The sequence below is a fragment of the Accipiter gentilis genome, chromosome 29 (genome assembly GCF_929443795.1).
Source record: "Accipiter gentilis chromosome 29, bAccGen1.1, whole genome shotgun sequence".
Classification (NCBI taxonomy): domain Eukaryota; kingdom Metazoa; phylum Chordata; class Aves; order Accipitriformes; family Accipitridae; genus Astur; species Astur gentilis.
The window spans coordinates 3733170-3749816 of NC_064908.1; the positions used below are offsets into that span (position 1 = coordinate 3733170).

Sequence of the window (16647 nt, forward strand, 5' to 3'; positions counted from 1 at the left end):
CGGAAGCATGGAAGTTTGTGGCTGGCTGTTCTAAAATCCGCCTCCAGAGAAACGTTCTTAAAGTATTGCTTGTTTCCTCTCTTTCTGAAGCTGGTAAAAGTGTCCTTCCGTTAAAGCGCAAGCTTGCTGACAGGCTGGGGAAGAAGACAGAGGTTCTGGAGAGTGCTGACAAAGCACCAAAGAGAGGTGCAGCTACTAAGCAGACATGGGGATTTGATGCACAGATTTTCTGTTTAGGTTTGCTGTTTGTCCTTTCTTCTAGTGGTTCTTTGTGCGTGTTGGTTGCGGGCTCAAGGTAGCTCTGAATCCCAGTGACGTGACGGCTCTCATTTCGAAACGTGAACAGCAAATGGAGATTTATGCAGCCTGCCCAACTTTTTCTGTTCTCTCTTGTAGTTCAAGTCCCCAGGTCTCTGAAGGAGAGGCTAGGACTGCCCTCTGAACAGAGCCGTACAGAGACAGGTACGAACTGGCTATTAAGTATGCGTTCCCCTTTTGTCTTTCCATGAGCTTTCATACAGCCCTAAAAGTGAATTTAAAAAACCCTGCCTGATTCCTCTTGCTCGAGTGCTGAAGCTCGAGTGCTGTTTAGCTGCTGGCTAAATACACTTAACTAGAAGGACTGTGGCGCTGTTAAGAGAACCTGTTTGTTTGTTGGGTTTTTTTTTCCTGAGGCAGAGCAAGACGGTATCAATTCTCTCTTCCTTTTACTCTAGCCAAACCAAAGGGGTGCCTGAAGCCTTTGGATGGGAAAGCCACCTTCCCCAGAAAGCAGCCACTGAAACGTAAGGCAGCCGAGAGTCATCCGTCTGCCGTGGCGGCTGTGAAGCCACTGAGTGCCACTGGTGGCGACGGGAAGGAGCCTTCAGCTAAAAAAGCGGCTGTGGTAAGGAGAGCGGCTGAGGCAGTAGTGGGTCCCTAGTAAAATTTATGCCCAAGTTGTAGCCTCCTCTTGGAGAAAAGATGGAAGACTGAAATGTTCTACGGGTCTCCGTTCCCTTTTAAATCCAAAAGTGGTCGACAGGACGCTCGTAGTACCTTTCTGCTCTTTACGAGGTGAATGGCAGTGTTTACATAATGCTCTGCCATGTCCTTTAATTGCTGCGTTCTTTAAGAAGACCCAAGGTCGTTAGTAAATGTTAAGGGAATGCTAACTTTTCTTCAGGTGTGCCCTGGCTCTGTATTTTGGTTAAGGCTCAGCACTGCCAGAGGAGAAGCAGCGGAGGAAGAATCTGCAAAGCAGTCTTTGACCTGTGTATCATAAAAACCATCTTGCTTCTTCCTAGGCCCTTGTTCCGGCTTTGCCAGAGGGCAGCCTCTTCTCCATAGGCGGGAGAGGAAAACCCCAAACCAGGTAACAACCACAACTTGTTCTTTCGCTTCATCAGTGTGCCTTTCACGTGAAACGAAGGTTGTTGGTTTTTTTTTTCACACGTGGAAAAATGAGAGTTTTGAGATAATTCATGCCAAAATCCAGCAGAGGAAAAACTCGTCTGAAATAATAAGTTTCTAGGAGCTGGCTGGACTGCTTATCTAGATCCTTGTCTGAAAATGCTGCAAGTTGGTACAGCTTTTCAGTGGCTTCTTGGGTTTTCTGAACGCCTGCGGAGGTTGACTTGGTCACCCTTTTGCAGTCAAATTAGTAAAGGTGGCAAAGTGCCTGTGGCGACAAAAACGGAACCTTCTTTGCCAGACCCCAGATGCTGTGTCTTCGCGGATAAATCCCCAAACTGCAAAATGTACCTGCTGATACATTGGACTCTAGAAGCAGCCCCAGGTTAATTGAATAACAATCCCTGCGTAAGGCTGAGGGGTAGGAGGGATTAACTACCATTTTAAGAGCTGGTTTGCAGAAAACATCTCTCTGCTTAAGGAATGTCATACACTGATTTGCTCTCTTTCTTGTTCTTCCCAGTCCTGAACTGCATCCTGGAAGCCCGGCAGACTCTGTGGCACCGTCAGAGGTCTCAAGCTCGACCTCAGCTTCCTCAGGAGTAGCAGTAAAGACAGAGGGGTTGAGCTCCACAGGGGCCTGGGAAGCCCCCTTCTCTGTAGAAGACGACTTTGAGCAGTTTCTTTGGGAGATCTCAGGAGGCAAACTGGAAGAGATAATTGACCCGGACCCAGAGAAGGATGAGGATGAGCTCCTCATGGAGCTTGCTGAAATGCTGGACACCTGAAGCGCATAGTCTTAAGGCTTAAAATAAAGAAAGAAATAAATGGAAACTGATTCTTTTGTTGGATACCCAGAGGTGATTCTTTTTCTAGCTGAGGCTTTGCAAGGAGTCTTAAAGCACAGGTGAACTGGTAGACATTGGGAGTACCTGCACGCAGTTGTCCTGAACTTCCCTGCTGGTCAGACATGCCGTCTGAATTTGTGACCCTGCAGAAGACAGCTGAGACTGGGGTCTATTGTGTACCCTGCCACCAGGGATCGTTTTCCCTAGCAGCTACCTTTTGAATCATTTTCTTAAAGTTTTGAAGAACTTGAGTCTCTTCCTACGAGGATTTGTGAAGGTGGGGCGGCCCTCAGGCATTTGCTGCTGGCAGAGGAAAAATCGGTTGTCGGAGTGGATTGTCAATACTTTCTCTTTGGAAGAAAACACTTGCGTGCTTTGATAGTCCACTGTGCTGTCTTTGTTCCTAGAGGAAAGGTCTGAAACCAAAACTGAGCAAACTGCTGTTCCGGCTCCAGAAGGGTCACCCAGCCCCAAGCTGCCGATGCTTTATCCTGCCAAAGGACTTTCTCCCGCTGGGAGCAAGCATGGAGTTTCTGCCAGCATGGGTCGGTCGGTCGGTCGCTCGCTCGTGGACTTTGGGAGAGAGGAAGAGCGCGCGAGAGCCCGGCGAGGAAGGCTTTCCCCTCGCTGCTTCCCTCCTCCTGCTCTGTTGTCAGCCTTCACTGTCCCCGGCCTAGGCTCTGTCCGTGGAGACGAGGTTTGGTGTATGCCATGGTTTCTGTAAATATTTTATTTTTCGCTGTTATGCCCGTATTCTCCTGAAGGTCCTGTATTAAATGTAGCCTGGCCGCCTCCGCCTTCACCGGTAGTTGAGCTGTTCCCCATGACAGCAGTTAACAGCATTTTTACCAAACCCTGGCGCAGGAAAGGTGCAGGTGCGTGGTCTGTCTGTGGGGCGTCCTTAACGCTCCGCTCCAGAACCTCATCTTCCGCTACCTGCAGAACGTGAGTACCGCCGGGCTGCCGCGGCTTCGGCCCCGTGTGCGAGGAACGTCCTGGTGCTTCTTGCGCAGGGCCCTTCGAGCCGTGTGGGGAGCGGGGCGGCACACCGGACGGGTCTTTCCGAGCATGCGGCTAGAAGGCTGCATCACTGTGAGTCTCAGGATCTCTTTGGATTGGGTGTTTTGTTGGTTGTTCTTCAAATTTATAAAACTGTTTCTTCCTGTCAGGAAAAACTAGCGTGGGGGGTGCCTCTCCAATTAATAGTCTTAATTGTCCAGCCCACGTCAGCACAGCTCACGATAGTTTGTGTCGTTGTTGCTGAAGTTTAGAGCAGGGCACGTAGCTCAGCGGCGGCTTTTGTTGCTGATTTTTAGGGCTTTGATGAATGTGTGAACTTGGTGCCGGACGACGCAGAGGAAATTCACTCCAAACCAAAATCAAGGAAACAGCTGGGTATGTCAGTATGTCTGTGTAAGCCGAGCGATGCCTGAAACCTGGCTGCGTGAGCCTTCCCCGTAGCAAGGCTTTAAAGCATGAAAGGTGTGAAGAGGGTTGAGTTTGGAGTACAGTGAGCGGATACGGGCTAGGTCTCGGTTCCTGCTGTTTCTTGAGCTGGTGGTTTTGTTGAACGTGAAGGAGAAAGAATCTGCCTCTGCCTGAGACGAGTCTTTGTCTTTCAAATGTGCGTAACAACGGATGGGCTGCGCTGCACTTTTTCTGCAGCCCGGGTGGCTGGAGGGGTCCAGTCAAACTCCTGCTCAGGAATATGGAAGGCGACAAGCGGAATGCTGAGCTGCTTGGACATTCAAAAGAGCTAGATCTGAGGGGATTTCTCTTGTTCCCCCCATGGTGGTGGATATAGTAAAGTTGCACTATACAGGTGTGTCTCACTTCCTAGGGAAAAGAAATGGCACCTTCTAGACCGTGAATTCCTCCTGATTTGTGTTGGAATGCCTCTGCTGGGCAAAGCAGTGGTCCTTACTTGCCTTCCATTTAGGAGTTGGCTTGTGCAAACTGCGGAAATCGTGCTTGAAATTTCATTTAATTATCAATGGCATCAGCAGCACACCCAGTAATTTCTAGGAGGAGATGCGTAGGAATCTGCATGACACAACAGTCTGTTTTCGAAGGTGCTAAGGGTGAAAAGTGAATAGTCCCATCAATACTGAAGAAGGGAAGGAACCCTTGCACTTAACAACTGTTTTTCTTCCCTTTGACAAGCAGTCAAAACCCAATAACTAACATGAGAACCCACCTTGTCCTCTCTTTATTTCAGATTTGGGAAAATTCCCTGCCAGAAAAAAAAAAAACCTCCTTGAAAATCCGCTAGTGTTTGTGTGAGTAGAAGGTTCCAACCTTTTGCTATTAATTTGTAAGAACCATTTCATTCTGTTTTGTCCAAGAGAGTCAGAAATACTTGCACAGAAACGCGCAGCGTCTGAATGAAAGGGGTCAGAACCGCTTGAATTTGAGCTTTATCTGGTGTGGTTGCAGGTTTTATGGCATTTAGTATCTTTAAAAGAGTAAGAATCAAAGTATCTGACTTCGCATGAAGAAAACCTGCTTGTGGCTAAAGAAGATCAGTTTCAGCTCTGGAGGCACCAAAAAATCATCAGCTGTCGAACTGGACCTAAGCCATCTTTTCAAACCTTCCGTGATCTTGCTGCAATGCATGATGATGGATATATGGATTAGAGAAGAGCGTATGAAGGCAAACTTGTAGCATTGGCTCTGATGTAAAAAGAGAACAAATTCTTTCCTAAAAATCAAAGTCATCCCAAATTCTTGGTATCATGCAGCCATGCCACTTGCAAAGGAAGCATTTCCCTGCCTCTCAAAGCTTGCGGTATCCTCGATCTGCTGTCTCCCTGCTGTTAATTGATTGCAACTCCGCGTGTCCGATTAGGGCTGAGAGTTGCTCTCGCTACGGATATCGTGCAACATAGGCTGTGCACGCTCGCGTGTGTAGAAACGTTGATACTGTATGCGTGTAGGTAGGTATGCCTGTTTGTGTGCTGACCCCCAAATCCCTCGTGTTATAAAGCATCAGCCTTGAAGGCACATTCATCAAACCGTTACGTAGATCTTTTGGGTTTGCCGGTTCCCTCAAAATGAGAGACTTTCTATGCAGTCTGCTGTGGCAAATAGCCCCACATTCTAATTTTTACTCTCACTCTTGCTGACTTTATCATCACTCGCTCTTGGTGTGTGCATAAACAGGTATGTGTATGTATGTCCAGACAGTATTTAACAGGTAGAGTTGACTAAAACAACTGTAAGGAGTGGAAATTCTGGCTATTCTGCTTCAGCTGTGGACAACTTGGCTTCAGATTCTCATCCAGAGAATGAGATGTGTTAGCAAGAGCTTGTCCTGCGCTTCAGACGACATGATGGGTGGTTTGCATACGCATCATAGTGCAGCATTCTCTGTGTAACTTGTGACACCGAGGGCGCTGTCAGGCTAGTGGAGTGCGGTGACCAGCAGGTAAATCATCAGCAGCTGTCTGCGTCTGGGGTAAGGCTGACGGATTGACAAGGGGGATGAGAACACGTAGTTCCTGGGGCTCTGCCTTCCTTGTGATCTGGCTGTCCTAATCAACAGGGGGGGCGTTAAGCATCTTTAATATTTTTGTAAGCGATTAAAGGCACAAAGCAGAGCAGCAAGAGAGACTGCCCAAGTGAAATACTTTGTGCTTTATAACCCACAGGTAGGGGCAATAATACTCCTCTCGTGCGTTAGCTGGGGTGCAACAAAAAAGGTTAGACCGGGGAGTAGGACTGTTTCTCCTTTTTCACTTACTGATACCTTTCTTTAGGGTTACTTTGAAAAAGACGATTTGACTGATCGAGCCGTCAGGAGACTTTCCGTCCAAGAAAGAGCGAAGGCAGCTCTTACGAGGACTGGAGGAAGTCCCTGCTGAGAGCGAACCCTTCGAACCTGAGCTCGTTCTCAGACGGTGTCGATTATGTCCAAGCAAGGGGACGACTGCTACTTCTATTTCTATTCCACCTGTGACAAGGTATGTTTGGGCTGCTTTTGCTTTGGGGTTTCTTGTTGAGTTTTTAGGAGAGGAGGGGGCGGAGACATCCAGATGTCTGTTAACTTAAGAAGCAGTTAGATTCTGCTTCCAGTTCTACTAGCATGGATAATTTTTGAGGCTGTACTCTTTTAATTTCCTCTTTGTGGGTTTCCTTTTGGTTACAGGGAGACAGCTGTTCCTTCCGCCACTGTGCGGCTGCTCTGGGAAGTGAGAGAGTGTGCAGGCGGTGGCAGGAGGGTCGCTGTTTCAAGCCTACCTGCAGATTGAGACACATGGAAGTCGATGTGAGTGTTTGCCTAAAGATGTGTTCTCCAACTAAATCCCTGAAAGCATTTTTCCTTGCTGTCGGCAGACTGAACGTGCTAGATTTACTTGCTTTCAAATGATACTGGTTTCTGTTACTTGGAGGGGGGTGGGAGGAAGTTGGGGGAAGAAAAATCAATTTCTGAGGTATACCTCAGCAAGACATTTTTGTATTAGGTGCTGGCGTTGTTCTGACGTCTTGGGGTAGCACAGGGCGGGGAGGGAGAAGATGGGAAGGAAATAAGGCTCTGAAAGAGAACTTGAGATAGATTCAAGCTAGGCAGTTCAAGGCATTTTTCCCCTCTGAATAATCCCAGTATTTTGCACATTGTCTTAGTTTAACCCACCCTGAACTGATGTGTGCGAGCCCGCGACTTCTCCAACGGAACGACAGGAAAGCTAGATAATATGTAGTAGTTACAGCTTACGCAAGTTTTGTCGATCTGCCCTGAAATGCTTTCAGTGATAGACTGCCCTTGGGAATGATGTTTCCGCACTGCACTGCGATAGCCCTGTCTCTGGCATGACGTGTAACTATGTCTCTTAGCAAGCCTAAGGCGAGTGTTACCATGAGCTTTTCTTTCTTTCTGTCTTCAGAAAAAGCGCAGTGAGATTCCTTGCTACTGGGAGAATCAACCAGCTGGCTGTCAGAAATCCAACTGCGCGTTCCATCACACGAAAGGACGCTATGTTGATGGGCGCTTCTTCCCGCCAAGCAAAAGTGAGTTTCTTGGGCCCTTTTCCTTTAAGCATGAAAGAATTAATTCTGAATATTACTTCGGAGTGGGTACAATGCCGTAGAAGGCATCAAGTAACTGCTCACTGATGAGCGTAGGGAGAAGTGAGCAGTCACAGGCTCTCAGCTAAACGGACTGTAATTCTGGTGTTTAATTTTTTCTTTCATGCTCAGCTTCTCTGTGCTTTGTGTGATCTTTGCACTTCAGGTGGCTTTCCCTTCATTTCATCCTTTCTGGAGGGTAGGGTGGTGAGATGAGTGTGTGAAGGGAAGCCGTTGTTCCTAGTGTGTTCGTAGGGGTGGGGAATAGGAAACTCTGAATTCAGCAGCCAGGTGGGTTGTCTACCTTATCTACCGTATCTAGACAGTGAGTGCAAGGTCGGGGTGACAGTTTTACATGGCCAAATGAGAGATGGTCCTCGTCTTCCTCTAGCTACGCTTCCAAGTCCACCTGAGCCTGCAGAAGATGATGTGAAAATGGCTCAGGCGTCACTGCAGCAAAACACACTTTCTGTCCAGTCAAGTCCCACTCCGCAGCTGAGGGGGGTGATGAAAGTGGAAAGCTCTGAAAAGGTCCCAAGTCCTACACATCCTCCAGCCAGTTGTAATCAGTGCTGCAGATGACGATGAAGATGGGTACTTTTTGCTTACTGAAGGCATTTCTACTGGAGGTGAATGTATAACTTCACAGAGTGCCTGAACTGTGTCGTGTTTAAAGCTACGGACGAGAGTCTGGAGTCTTAAATATTTTTTTCCCCGGTATAGCTCTCGCTTGTATGAGCCTGTCAAGTCAATGCAGCTGTTTAAAAAACACCTCCCGCAAACAGTTGCTTGTAGTTAAGAATGCGAACAGAATATGAACCGTGGACTGAAACGTCGTTGTACGAGCTACATGAGCATGAAACGCCTTGTATAATCCCTGCTCCATAACTGAAGAGGTTTTATTTTGGACTTTCAGAGCAGCTTTCTGAAGAAGGAGGTGAAACTAAAACACCTGTCCAGCAACCAGCAACACAAGCCCGTAGTGGATCGCGGATAATTTCCACTGGGAAACGCGGGGCTGATACAAAGCAAGGTATTCTAGCAGCTGTAGTAGGATGGCTTGGAAGGAGAACTTGACGATGAACTCCAAAGTGATATGTTCTAAATCTACAGTAGAACATCGGGTAGCTGGATGGAGTCAGTTATTTCCACGAGCTCATTCCTGTCTAATACTGTCGTGTGTCCCTTGGGTCAGACAGGTCAACTCCTCCTTGTAGACTTTTGTAAAACAAAAGAGAGCCACAGCGTGGAGTTGAAATGCCTGCAAATGTGTCCTTTCAAACACTGTGGGAAGAAGCCATGTCTAATGGAATCTAATATCGTGTAGATGGATTAAAACGCTTAAAACTGCAGGTTTTACTCTGTAGGGTGGGAGGAGGGGTGAAGAAGGGTGCCAATCGCTTACCAAAATACCCATCCGTTCTATGGCTTTTTGTCCTGGTGGGGAGTGTTGAGAGGGTTTATTTGGAAGACTTTGGAAGGGTTCTGAGCTGTCAGAAGCTTGAGGATGTGTGCTCTTCAACATGTGCCTTTAGGCCTCAGCTTCATTAATGATTTTCTGTTTTCAGAGGACAATTTAAATTTTGGAATAAAAACACTTGAAGAAATCAAATTGGAGAAACTAAAGGAAAAAACAAAAAGCCAAGGTGGTGAGTTAATATCCCCTACTTGTAGTGACTACTATTGTTTCCATTTCATGGCTCCTCAACCGAAAGGTTAAGTAATAATTAAGATAATTCAGACACGTTAGCCTGCTGGTGCTGCCTTTTCTAATGGAAACCATGCTTTTAGGCTTCCAGGCCCTGGCTTGATTGCAAATATTTGGCATTTGTAGGTGCTCAGTTTGTTGTGTTGCAGTAAAAGGTCCAGAAGGGGTTTTTATCAGCCTGACATTAAGCCGTAGCTCATCATGTATTACACCACCTTACAGACCCTCCAATGTGCTTAATTGGACTCTCATGTTCCTGAAGTTGAGTGAGACTTGTGAATGAGCTAATGTGTCGACAGCACGTGGCGGAAGTAGCGGTTGGGTGAAGTGCAGTAGCAGCAGAGAGAGAGGCTAATGTCAATACGAGTGTCAGTATGCAAATAAGGGGATAACTGGGAAAACCGGGCAGTAATGCAAGGGCAGACCTATAGAAGATGGTATTATACAAGTAGCCAATTTTTGAAGCGTTGACCAGGCTGACGGTGGCTCTTGCGGACAGTAGCGTGATACGAGTCTGTGTATAAGTGGTGCTGTTCAGATCTGCACAAATTCCTTTGAAAGGCAAAAACCGTGGGGCACTACTACTACGCGTAGTCACTCGTTTCTGTGGTTTGGCTACCAGAAGAGTGCCTTTTGCCGGGACGTGGGCTAGAAGGACAATGCTCTTAGTGGCTACTGGCTTCTGTGCAGTGAAGAGCTAGATTAGTCTTTGTCTTAGGGGAGGAGCCTGTGATTCAACTGAATCTTGGCGAGAGGATGGGAAAACGGAAAGCCTCCAGAGGAAGAGCTTTTTGTGAGGCGTTGTTCGGGTGCCCTCATCTAAACGTGACTATGTTGAAGGGTATTTTTGCTGCGTGCCGGAGGAAAATACATTTTGGCAGAGACGTGTATTGACGGCAGGCAGAAGTGGCAAATTTGGTTAGCAGCTGAAAGGCAAATCTAAGAAAAGATCCCCGGAAGCATGGAAGTTTGTGGCTGACTGTTCTAAAATCTGCCTCCAGAGAAACGTTCTTAAAGTATTGCTTGTTTCCTCTCTTTCTGAAGCTGGTAAAAGTGTCCTTCCGTTAAAGCGCAAGCTTGCTGACAGGCTGGGGAAGAATACAGAGGTTCTGGAGAATGCTGACAAAGCACCAAAGAGAGGTGCAGCTACTAAGCAGACATGGGGATTTGATGCACAGATTTTCTGTTTAGGTTTGCTGTTTGTCCTTTCTTCTAGTGGTTCTTTGTGCGTGTTGGTTGCGGGCTCAAGGTAGCTCTGAATCCCAGTGACGTGACGGCTCTCATTTCGAAACGTGAACAGCAAATGGAGATTTATGCAGCCTGCCGAACTTTTTCTGTTCTCTCTTGTAGTTCAAGTCCCCAGGTCTCTGAAGGAGAGGCTAGGACTGCCCTCTGAACAGAGCCGTACAGAGACAGGTACGAACTGGCTATTAAGTATGCTTTCCCCTTTTGTCTTTCCATGAGCTTTCATACAGCCCTAAAAGTGAATTTAAAAAACCCTGCCTGATTCCTCTTGCTCGAGTGCTGAAGCTCGAGTGCTGTTTAGCTGCTGGCTAAATACACTTAACTAGAAGGACTGTGGCGCTGTTAAGAGAACCTGTTTGTTTGTTGGGTTTTTTTTTCCTGAGGCAGAGCAAGACGGTATCAATTCTCTCTTCCTTTTACTCTAGCCAAACCAAAGGGGTGCCTGAAGCCTTTGGATGGGAAAGCCACCTTCCCCAGAAAGCAGCCACTGAAACGTAAGGCAGCCGAGAGTCATCCGTCTGCCGTGGCGGCTGTGAAGCCACCGAGTGCCACTGGTGGCGACGGGAAGGAGCCTTCAGCTAAAAAAGCGGCTGTGGTAAGGAGAGCGGCTGAGGCAGTAGTGGGTCCCTAGTAAAATTTATGCCCAAGTTGTAGCCTCCTCTTGGAGAAAAGATGGAAGACTGAAATGTTCTACGGGTCTCCGTTCCCTTTTAAATCCAAAAGTGGTCAACAGGACGCTCGTAGTACCTTTCTGCTCTTTACGAGGTGAATGGCAGTGTTTACATAATGCTCTGCCATGTCCCTTAATTGCTGCGTTCTTTAAGAAGACCCAAGGTCGTTAGTAAACGTTAAGGGAATGCTAACTTTTCTTCAGGTGTGCCCTGGCTCTGTATTTTGGTTAAGGCTCAGCAATGCCAGAGGAGAAGCAGCGGAGGAAGAATCTGCAAAGCGGTCTTTGACCTGTGTATCATAAAAACCATCTTGCTTCTTCCTAGGCCCTTGTTCCGGCTTTGCCAGAGGGCAGCCTCTTCTCCATAGGTGGGAGAGGAAAACCCCAAACCAGGTAACAACCACAACTTGTTCTTTCGCTTCATCAGTGTGCCTTTCACGTGAAACGAAGGTTGTTGGTCTTTTTTTTCACACGTGGAAAAATGAGAGTTTTGAGATAATTCATGCCAAAATCCAGCAGAGGAAAAACTCGTCTGAAATAATAAGTTTCTAGGAGCTGGCTGGACTGCTTATCTAGATCCTTGTCTGAAAATGCTGCAAGTTGGTACAGCTTTTCAGTGGCTTCTTGGGTTTTCTGAACGCCTGCGGAGGTTGACTTGGTCACCCTTTTGCAGTCAAATTAGTAAAGGTGGCAAGGTGCCTGTGGCGACAAAAACGGAACCTTCTTTGCCAGACCCCAGATGCTGTGTCTTCGCGGATAAATCCCCAAACTGCAAAATGTACCTGCTGGTACATTGGACTCTAGAAGCAGCCCCAGGTTAATTGAATAACAATCCCTGCGTAAGGCTGAGGGGTAGGAGGGATTAACTACCATTTTAAGAGCTGGTTTGCAGAAAACATCTCTCTGCTTAAGGAATGTCATACACTGATTTGCTCTCTTTCTTGTTCTTCCCAGTCCTGAACTGCATCCTGGAAGCCCGGCAGACTCTGTGGCACCGTCAGAGGTCTCAAGCTCGACCTCAGCTTCCTCAGGAGTAGCAGTAAAGACAGAGGGGTTGAGCTCCACAGGGGCCTGGGAAGCCCCCTTCTCTGTAGAAGACGACTTTGAGCAGTTTCTTTGGGAGATCTCAGGAGGCAAACTGGAAGAGATAATTGACCCGGACCCAGAGAAGGATGAGGATGAGCTCCTCATGGAGCTTGCTGAAATGCTGGACACCTGAAGCGCATAGTCTTAAGGCTTAAAATAAAGAAAGAAATAAATGGAAACTGATTCTTTTGTTGGATACCCAGAGGTGATTCTTTTTCTAGCTGAGGCTTTGCAAGGAGTCTTAAAGCACAGGTGAACTGGTAGACATTGGGAGTACCTGCACGCAGTTGTCCTGAACTTCCCTGCTGGTCAGACATGCGGTCTGAATTTGTGACCCTGCAGAAGACAGCTGAGACTGAGGTCTATTGTGTACCCTGCCACCAGGGATCGTTTTCCCTAGCAGCTACCTTTTGAATCATTTTCTTAAAGTTTTGAAGAACTTGAGTCTCTTCCTACGAGGATTTGTGAAGGTGGGGCGGCCCTCAGGCATTTGCTGCTGGCAGAGGAAAAATCGGTTGTCGGAGTGGATTGTCAATACTTTCTCTTTGGAAGAAAACACTTGCGTGCTTTGATAGTCCACTGTGCTGTCTTTGTTCCTAGAGGAAAGGTCTGAAACGAAAACTGAGCAAACTGCTGTTCCGGCTCCAGAAGGGTCACCCAGCCCCAAGCTGCTGACGCTTTATCCTGCCAAAGGACTTTCTCCTGCTGAGACTTCTGCCAAGCATGGGTCAGTCAGTCGGTCACTCGCTCGTGGACTTTGGGAGAGAGGAAGAGCGCGCAAGAGCCCAGCGAGGAAGGCTTCCCCCTTGCTGCTTCCCTCCTCCTGCTCTGTTGTCAGCCTTCACTGTCCCCGGCCTAGGCTCTTTCCGTGGAGATGGGGTTTGGTGTACGCCATGGTTTCTGTAAATATTTTATTCTTCCCTGTTAGAATCATTTAGGTTGGAAAAGACCTTCAAGATCATTGAGTCCAACCATCATCCATGCCCACTAACCCATGTTGTGGAGTACCTTGTCTAAACCACTTTTTTACCTTCAGGGATGGTGACTCAACCACTTCGCAGGGCAGCCTATTCCAATATCTGACAACCCTGTCAGTAAAGAAATTTTTCCTAGTATCTAGTGTAAACCTCCCCTGCAGCAACTTGTGGCCATTTTCTCTCGTCCCATCTGCGGCCACCTGACAGAAGAGACCAGCACCCACCTCACTACACCCCTCCCTTCAGGTAGTTGTACAGAGCGATAAGGTCTCCCCTCAGCCTCCTCTAAACAGCCCCAGCTCCCTCAGCTGCTCCTCACAAGACTTGTGCTCCAGGCCCCTCACCAACTCGGTTGCCCTTCTCTGGACACGTTCCAGCACCTCCATGTCTTTCTTGTAGTGAGGGGCCCAAAACTAAATGCAGTACTCGAGGTGCGGCCTCATCAGTGCCGAGTACAGGGGAACAACCACCTCCCTGCTTCTGCCAGCCACACTATTTCTGATACAGGCCAGCACGCCGTTGGCCTCCTTGGCCACCTGGGCACACTGCTGGCTCATATTCAGACGGCTTCAACCAGCATCCCCAGGTCTTTCTCTGCCGGGCAGCTTTCCAGCCACTCTTCCCCAAGCCCGTAGCGCTGCATGGGGTCGCTGTGACTGAAGCGCAGGACCCGGCCCTCGGCCTTGTTGAACTTCATACGATTGGCCTTGGCCCATCGACCTAGCCTGCCCAGATCCCTACCCTCAAGCAGATCGACCCTGCCTCCCAACTGGGTGTCATCTGCAAACTTGCTGAGGGTGCACTCGATCCCCTCGTCCAAATCGTTGATGAAGATATTAAACAGAACTGGCAACAATACTGAGCCCTGGGGAATACCACTTGTGACCAGCCCCCAGCTGGATTTCACCCCAGTCACCACAACCCATTGTGCTCGTCCATCCGGCCAGTTTTTCACCCAGTGAAGAGTACACTTGTCCAAGCCATGAGACGCCAGCTTCTCAAGGAGTGTGCCGTGAGAGACAGTGTCAACGGCCTTGCTGAAGTCAAGGTAGGTAACATCCACAGCCTTTCCCTCATCCACTAGGCGGGTCACCTGCTCAAAGAAGGAGATCAGGTTGGTCAAGCAGGACCTGTCTTTCGTAAAGCCATGCTGACCAGGCCCGATCCCCTGCTTGTCCTGGACTTGCCATGTGAGCGCCCTCAAGACAAACCGTGCCATAATCTTCCCCAGTAGCGGGGTCAGGCTGACAGGCCCGTGGTTCCCTGGATTCCCCCTCTGACCCTTTTTATAAATGGGAGTCACATTGGCAAGCCTCCAGTCCTCTGGGACCTGCCCTGATCGCCGGTAGACGATGGAGGCAGGGGGGGGGGACGACGACAGAGGGTCCCGGGGGGGCTCCCCGCTGCTCGCCACCCCGCCGCGGAGCAGTAGAGACGCGGGTCCTCCCAGCCGCCTCGAGCGGCCTGGTCCGCCAGCATCCCAGGGCTCCTTGCGCGCTCCCGCCCTGCTTCGCGGCTTCCGGTGGCGGCGGCGGCAGCAGCAGCCATAGCCATGGCGTACCGCGGGCAGGGCCAGAAGGTGCAGAAGGTGATGGTGCAGCCCATCGTATCCTTCCTGTGGCGGGGGGGGGGGGCGGTCTGGCGGGGGCGGGGGCCTGGGCTAGGCGGGCAGGAGCTGCTGAGTGCGGCCGGGAGGCGCCGAAGGGCCGTGTTGCCGAGGACTCGTTGCCGTGCTGCGTCCTTAACGCTCCGCTCCAGAACCTCATCTTCCGCTACCTGCAGAACGTGAGTACCGCCGGGCTGCCGCGGCTTCGGCCCCGTGTGCGAGGAACGTCCCGGTGCTTCTTGCGCAGGGCCCTTCGAGCCGTGTGGGGAGCGGGGCGGCACGCCGGATGGGTCTTTCCGAATTCAGGATGGGGATTTTGGAGCCGGTCTCGCTTGAACTGAAGAACTTGCTGTCGTTGCGATCCGTGAGAAGAACAGCTAGTTCCGAGTTGGGCATTTTCCCTTCTCACCTTAAGGAGTTACCTTTGTGAGAGACGTTTGCTCTTGCAGTCAGGTGTGCAGGGATGTTTTCCGTGACAGCCTTAAAACCTGTGCTGTTGCGTGTTTCCAGTGAAGGCAGAGAGGATTTCCAAAATAGTCTACCACCTTAAAAATTACTGAGGACATAACTGAAACCATGTGTAAGAGTTACTGCCTCGAGTGTTACAAAGGTATCGGCAGCAAGGAGTTCTTAATGCACAGGAGAGGACAAAATTGTGTGGAGTGTTTATGTTCCTGTTGTGCTCTCCCCCTCCATTGTTTTGCAGAGGTCCAGGATCCAGGTGTGGCTTTATGAGCAAGTGAACATGCGGCTAGAAGGCTGCATCACTGTGAGTATCAGGATCTCTTTGGATTGGGTGTTTTGTGGGTTGCTCTTCAAATTTATAAGACTGTTTCTTCCTGTCAGGAAAAACTAGCGTGGGGGGTGCCTCTCCAATTAATAGTCTTAATTGTCCAGCCCACGTCAGCACAGCTCACGATAGTTTGTGTCGTTGTTGCTGAAGTTTAGAGCAGGGCACGTAGCTCAGCGGTGGCTTTTGTTGCTGATTTTTAGGGCTTTGATGAATGTGTGAACTTGGTGCCGGACGACGCAGAGGAAATTCACTCCAAACCAAAATCAAGGAAACAGCTGGGTATGTCAGTATGTCTGTGTAAGCCGAGCGATGCCTGAAACCTGGCTGCGTGAGCCTTCCCCGTAGCAAGGCTTTAAAGCATGAAAGGTGTGAAGAGGGTTGAGTTTGGAGTACAGTGAGCGGATACGGGCTAGGTCTCGGTTCCTGCTGTTTCTTGAGCTGGTGGTTTTGTTGAACGTGAAGGAGAATGAATTTCCCTCTGCCTGAGACGAATCTTTTTCTTTCAAATGTGTGTAACAACGGATGGGCTGCGCTGCACTTTTTCTGCAGCCCGGGTGGCTGGAGGGGTCCAGTCAAATTCCTGCCAGCTACGTCTAACACGGGTGGCCCTGAACAATTCTGACACTTGCTGTGTCATCTCTGAGTCAAAGCAGGTAACCATCTGAGTGGCGGTATTTGATATTTGCAGTCTGCTGGCGAGGATAAATAGCAGCCTCTGCTAAGTGACGTGTGGGCTCTTGGAGGGGCCAGAGTGCTGTTGAAACAGCAAGCACAGGAATGATCAGTGATTCAGCTGATCAGGCAGAACAGATAGACTTGAACAGATAGGCTTGAACAGATTGGTTTGCCTCTCATTTTAAGATAGGATGTCCTAATTCAGGTCCCTGAAGTGGCACATCTTCAAGTAGAGGTGGTCCAGCCAGCAAGGGGCGGCTGTGCCCTGTGGCTGTGGTGAGGGCTGTGACTCTCAGATCACGAGGAAAGCTGACCCCGACTCAGGGGAGAGGAGGCTGAGATAGTTGTCTGCTTTAAGCTTTGCTTTCATGCCTGGCAACCTTGCGGTTGTTGCTCAGAGAAGGTCTTGAGTGTTGTAACCACCAGGCTCGGCACATGCCCCCAGTCCAAGTTTAGACAGTATTTAACAGGTAGAGTTGACTGAAACAACTGTAAGGAGTGGAAATTCTGGCTATTCTGCTTCAGCTGTGGACAACTTGGCTTCAGATTCTCATCCAGAGAATGAGATGTGTTAGCAAGAGCT

The 16647-nt window shown here is 49.1% G+C and overlaps 2 protein-coding genes across 2 annotated transcripts in view; both read right to left on the minus strand.

Annotated features, from left to right (window-relative positions):
- Window positions 1-16647, minus strand: part of SNRPE (small nuclear ribonucleoprotein polypeptide E) — a 302587-nt gene that overhangs the window by 88064 nt on the left and 197876 nt on the right. The gene's annotated exons all lie outside the window — the stretch shown is intronic.
- The window catches only part of LOC126051937 (uncharacterized), a 183807-nt gene continuing 180374 nt past the window's right edge, over window positions 13215-16647 (minus strand). Inside the window, exon 2 of the mRNA XM_049831874.1 lies at window positions 13215-13460. The gene's annotated coding sequence lies outside the window, so the exon portion shown is untranslated. The remainder of the gene's footprint in view (window positions 13461-16647) is intronic.